General features: G+C 40.3%; 1 long non-coding RNA gene across 1 annotated transcript in view; it reads left to right on the plus strand.

Moving 5' to 3' along the window:
- LOC310731389 overlaps positions 1-665 on the plus strand; it is a 6,642-nt gene extending 5,977 nt beyond the window's left edge. Inside the window, exon 5 of the long non-coding RNA XR_014535178.1 lies at positions 1-665. This exon is cut by the window's left edge and continues 371 nt beyond it. This is a non-coding gene — a long non-coding RNA (uncharacterized lncRNA).
- The last annotated feature ends 5,918 nt before the right edge of the window (positions 666-6,583 follow it).

Raw genomic sequence — 6,583 nt, forward strand, 5'->3', positions numbered from 1 at the left:
GTCACATGTCACTTGTTTAACGCTGACAGGATGTTTAAAATAACATAGACTTAGGGTTAGGGTTTAAGTTAAGGTTTGAGGTTAGGGTTAGAGGGATATGTTAAGGCTAAAGGTTAGGGTTAGAAAACCAAAGAAAAATGTTATTTATCTGAATAGAGCTGTTGGGCTGTTGTAACGATATTCTGATTTTTTTTCTGGATTTGTGAAAAGAAAGGCAATGACGATACGTCAATTTTTCCATTTCCATATTTTTATTTCCTGTGTCTTTGTATAGTGTTCTTATTAGTCACAAACTAAAAACATTTCCCCCTATCTTACAAAAGCTACCCATCCAGGAGAGTTTATAAAGCTGATTAATGCCACTTTCAGACTCACAGTATCCATTAAGTAGTTCACCGTTGAGCATGATATAATGCAATTTCTAAATGTACATAAATATACAACAAATTCTGAAGTTCTGTGTAATAATGTGTGTGAAAATGTCTGCTGCATGTAAATAAATAAACAAGCAAACAAACAACCACTTTCAGTAATTGATTTTAATTTGCACAAGTAAAAGGTAAAACTACTTAGTAAAATTAACTGCTTTTTTCTAGCATGTTTAATATTTTTTTTCAGAGCCAATCTACGTACCTTAGTAAATATATATTTGGCTTGGTATATTACGATTTGTGTACATTTCTTGATTAATACAAATGTTTGTCAAACTTTCATGTGAATTGCTGCATTAAAAATGTATTTAATTTAAAATATTTTTGCATGTTAATGTTTGCATTCTTTTAAATGCATTTGCAAATGCAAAAAATAAACTAGGCAAGACTATAGAAAAAAAAAATGTCAAAGATACCAGAGTTATGTGATATCAAGAAACCAGACTGGATTCCTGCGCCAGTGGGGTTTTTTCATGAATGTTGCAGTTCCCATTTTGACCACTATGCTGTTAATAGACAGTGAGTTCATTGCACCAAAACTGAGCAGCATTTAGAAAAGGAAGTAATATTCAATATTCAATATTCCAATGGACAAGACCTCACTAAAAAGGTGTTTTTGTTCTGTAACATTCTGGAGTGTTTTATTTCTGGTTATCACTTAAATAATAGCAGCTGTTAGAAATTGTTTGCTCAAGAAATTTCAAGAAATTAAAATAATATCATGCTTTTAAAGCTTGAGACTCCGATGACTAGCACTGAGATCTCAGTGATGTCCTTTTGTCACATTGCTACATCCCTGTTGCAGGTGAAGGATTATGTCATGCAGTGATTTCACAGACAGGTGCAAATGCAGGACAATGCAGCTTTAATAAGAAATGCAGACATATCGAAATAAAAAAGTCAAATTACAGTTTAATTACCGGACAAGGGGAATATTTCTGACACCTTTTCAACAAGGACTTCAGGTCTCTCAATAAATGTGAACTTGGAAATAAATGACCCTAATTGCTGTCAAGTGCTGAACAGAAACTACAAAGCCCCTACTGCCATCTTCTTGTCAGAAGTTGCACTGATTTAAAATTCCCTATTTTTGCATAATAATAAAAAACAAAAATGCTTGCTATGTTGCTGAAAAAACCCAAACCATGTAGAGCTGTTTTTTTTTTGCTAATTAGCATATGTGCTATTTAGTTATCAAAACAAACTTTTTTCAGACTAGGACTCCAAGTCTTCATTTGCTCTTACAGCTCTCTGTACACCTGAACCATGTAGTAAGTGTTCTTGCTTGCTTTGTTTGGTTGAACAGAAAACAGAAATCACAAAACCCCGACTCTCATCTTCATCTCAACTACACTGGTTTAAAATAACAGCTGTATTTTGCATTTGCAGTATGTTTTTATAACAAAGGATTTTTCTCTAAAGAAAATTATTGATGTAAGTCACAATGTGTCTTTTTTTTTTTTTTTTTAACAGAACAAATCCAACAGATACAAACCGACTGCTGTGGAAATTGCTGTGATTATTCTGCTTATTGTTGTGGATATTGTTGTGGGTATTGCTGTGGGTTTTTCTGCAGAAATTGGACTAGGTATTGGAGCGTCTTTTGTTTCTGGTGTGGTTGGAAGTATAGTTTCAGGTATTTTTCTGTGTAGCGGTTTGCGTTATAAGCTTGTGCCACATGTATTCTTCTTCTTTTTCTTTCGGCTGCTCCCATTAGGGGTCGCCACAGCGGATCATCCGTCTCCATACCACCCTGTCCTCTATATCTGCCTCTTTTACACCAACTACCTGCATGTCTTCCCTCACCACATCCATGAACCTCCTCCTTGGCCTTCCTCTTTTCCTCCTACCTGGTGGCTCCATCTTCAGCATTTTTCTACCAATATAATTCATGTCCCTTCTCTGCACATGTCCAAACCATCTCAATCTCGCCTCCCTCACCTTGTCACCACAACATCCTACATGTGCTGTCCCTCTAATAAACTCATTTCTAATCTTGTCCATCCTCGTCACTCCCAACGAAAACCTCAACATCTTCAGCTCTGCTACCTCCAGCTCCACCTCCTGTCTTTTACTCAATGCCACTGTCTCTAATCCATACAACATCGCAGGTCTCACCACAGTCCTATAAACTTTCCCTTTCATTCTTGCAGATACTCTTCTATCACAAATCACTCCTGTCACTCTTCTCCACCCACTCCACCCTGCCTGCACTCTTTTCTTTACTTCCCTAACACACTCTCCATTACTTTGCACTGTTGACCCCAGGTACCTGAACTCCTCCACCTTCTTCACCTCTTCACCCTGCAACCGCATCACTCCACTGCCCTCCCTCTCATTCACACACATGTACTCTGTCTTACTCCTACTGACTTTCATTCCCCTTCTCTCCAGCGCATATCTCCACCTCTCCAGGCTCTTCTCAACCTGCTCTCTACTCTCACCACAAATCACAATATCATCTGCAAACATCATAGTCCAGGGAGACTCCTGTCTGACCTCGTCCGTCAACCTGTCCATCACCACTGCAAACAGGAAAGGGCTCAGGGCCGATCCTTGATGTAGTCCAACCTTCACCCTGAACCAGTCTGTCGTACCTACTGCACACTTTACTGCCGTCACACTGTCCTCATACATGTCCTGCACCACCCTCAAATACTTCTCTGACACACCTGACTTCCTCATACAATACCACAACTCCTCTCTCGGCACCCTGTCGTACGCTTTCTCTAAATCCACAAATACACAATGCAGCTCCTTCTGTCCTTCTCTATACTTCTCCATCAACATCCTCAAAGCAAATAAGGCATCTGTGGTGCTCTTCCTCGGCATGAAACCATACTGTTGCTCACAGATGGTCACCTCTTCTCTCAGCCTGGCTTCCACTACTCTTTCCCATAACTTCATGGTGTGACTGATCAACTTAATTCCCCTGTAGTTACTGCAGGTCTGCACATCTCCCTTATGCTTAAAGATCGGTACCAGCACACTCCTTCTCCATTCCTCAGGCATCCTCTCCCCTTCCAGAATCCTGTTAAACAATCTGGTTAAAAACTCCACTGCCATCTCTCCTAAACATCTCCACGCTTCTACCGGTATGTCATCTGGTCCAACCGACTTTCCATTCTTCATCCTCTTAATCGCTGCTCTCACTTCCTCCTTACTAATCCTATCTACATCCTGCTTCACCAACTCCACATCCTCCAACCTTCTCTCTCTCTGATTTTCCTCATTCATCAGCTGCTCAAAATACTCCCTCCATCTTCTCAACACACTCTCCTCACTAGTCAACACATTTCCCTCTCCATCCTTTATTGCTCTAACTTGCAGTACATCCTTCCCAGCTCGGTCCCTCTGCTTGGCCAATCGGTATAAATCCTTTTCTCCTTCCTTAGTGTCCAACCTCTTATACAGTTCCTCATATGCCTTTTCCTTGGCTTTCGCCACATCCCTTTTAACCTGCTGCCGCATCTCCTTGTACTCCTGCCTACTTTTCTCATCACTCTGTCGATCCCACTTCTGTTTTGCCAATCTCTTTCCCCTAATGCTCTCCTGCACTTCCTCATTCCACCACCACGTCTCCTTGTCTTGCTTTCTATTTCCAGATGTCACACCAAGTACTTTTCTAGCTGCCTCCCTCATCACTCCTGCGGTAGTTGCCCAATCATCCGGCACCTCTTCACCACCACCAAGCCCCTGTCTGACCTCTTCCCTGAACCTCACACTACACTCTTCCTCCTTCAGTTTCCACCATCTTATTCTTCTTTCAAACCTTACTTTCCTCCTCTTCTTCTTCGCCTCCAAAACCATCCTACAGACCACCATTCGATGCTGTCTAGCTACACTGTCCCCCGCCAACACCTTACAGTCTCCAATCTCCTTCAGGTTGCATCTCCTACACAGAAGATAATCCACCTGTGTGCACCTTCCTCCACTCTTATATGTCACCCTATGATCCTCCTTCTTCTTAAAATACGTGTTCACCACTGCCATTTCCATCCTTTTAGCAAAATCTACCACCATCTGCCCTTCCACATTCCTCTCCTTAAAACCATACCTACCCATCACCTCCTCATCACCTCTGTTCCCTTCACCTACATGCCCATTAAAGTCTGCCCCAATCACCAATCGTTCTTTCCTAGGTACACCATCTACCACTTCATCTAATTCACTCCAGAATCTTTCCTTCTCCTCCATCTCACAGCCAACTTGTGGAGCATAGGCACTGATGACATTTATCATCATCCCTTCAACTTCCACCTTCACGATCATCACCCTATCAGAAACTCTCTTCACCTCCACTACACTCTTACTGTACTCTTCCTTCAGAATCACCCCTACACCATTTCTCTTCCCATCCACACCATGATAAAACAGTTTAAACCCACCTCCAATGTTCCTGGCCTTACTCCCTTTCCACTTGGTCTCCTGAACACACAACACATCTACCTTTCTCCTCTCCATCATATCAGCTATCTCTCTCCCTTTACCCGTCATAGTACCAACATTTAAAGTACCAACCCGAACCTCTACTCTCCTACACTGCTCCTTTTCCTGCCGTCTCTGTAGACGCCTTCCTCCTCTCCTTCTCCTCCTTCGGCCAACAGTAGCCCAATTTCCACCGGTACCCTGTCGGCTAACGATACCTGTGGCGGTCGTTGTTAACCCGGGCCTCGACCGATCCGGTATGAAATTCTCATTTGTGATCCGCATATTTGATTTGGCACATGTTTTACGCTGGATGCCCTTCCTAACGCAACCCTCCCCATTTACCCGGGCTTGGGACCGGCACTAAGAGTACACTGGCTTGTGCCCCCCTAATGGCTGGGTTTGTGCCACATGTATCTAATACATAATCATTTAAATATTATTTATTTATTAAAATTGTTCTCCATCTACATTATCTACAATGTAAGATATTGCTATTATGTGATTTTGTGACAGTTAAAACCTGAACAGATTTGTTTTTTCTCATAAATAAAACAACTGGATGCAGGGAGTCAGCATGTTTGAATGAACATAGCTTTACGGTTGAAAAACAAAACAGAAATGTATCTGAATAAACCTGCTTTAACCATATACAGATTTTTTTTTCAAGATTTGCGATTAATGCCACTGTTCAGACTCACAGCATCCATTAAGTAGTTCACTGTTGGGCATGATGTCATAGATTTTCTCAATGTATAAAAAGATACTGAAATAACAACAATACTGAAATACTGTGCAATAATATGTGTAAAAATGTCTGTTGCATGTGAATAAATAGATGAATAAATTCCTAAATAAATAAATAAATAAAACAGTTTCAGTAATTGATGCACAAGTAAATTTTTTTATGATATTCTAATTTATTGAGATGCACCTGTATTTTTTTTACCAGTACACTGCTGTTACCTCATACAAAATCTGCCTATACAAGCTTTGTATATTGCATTGACAATAAAAACACTTGATGAGAGTAAAGAGAAACAATATTTCGATTCCTCTGTATGTCTGCGTATATGGTGGCATTGGTAGATAAAAACCTTGAACCTTTTATTTCAAAGGCAGGCAGAAAAAGAAGAGGGGTTAGCCAAAATCACAGTCAATCAGCAAACAATGTGAACTTGGCCAAACGGCCAAATTATTTACCCCGTAAATAATATCAGCAATAAGAATTTGTTCTCTTACCTTCAAGAAAGTAAAAAAAAAGAAAAAAAAAAAAGCTTTTAAAGCTTGAGACTCCGAGGGCCAGCATTGTGGTCTGTGATGTTCTGCTGCATCCCTGGATTATGTCATGCAGTGATTTCACAGACTGCTGCAAATGCAGGACAATGCAGCTTTATTAAGAAATGCAGACATATCCAATCTAAAAGTCAAGAATGTGGTCAATACATTGTCAAAAATAATAACAGGTCAGCAACAGTGTAACATTAAGAGTCATTAATGATTTGCTAATTACATCATGAGGCATGGGTCTAAATCCCGGGTGGGGGGGGACATTAATTGCGGCTCAATTAATGTTCAACTCCATTAACTAGGGTATTTTATTCACTTTAAATAAAGCGATTCTCTTTAATGTAGTTGATGCAGACTCATTCATAAATTTGTTGCGGCAAAAATGCTGATTAGCGAAGTCATTTTCTATGAATCTGCTATTAGCGATTAATATA

The sequence above is a fragment of the Silurus aristotelis genome (genome assembly GCF_946808225.1).
Source record: "Silurus aristotelis genome assembly, chromosome: 9".
Taxonomy (NCBI): Eukaryota; Metazoa; Chordata; class Actinopteri; order Siluriformes; family Siluridae; genus Silurus; species Silurus aristotelis.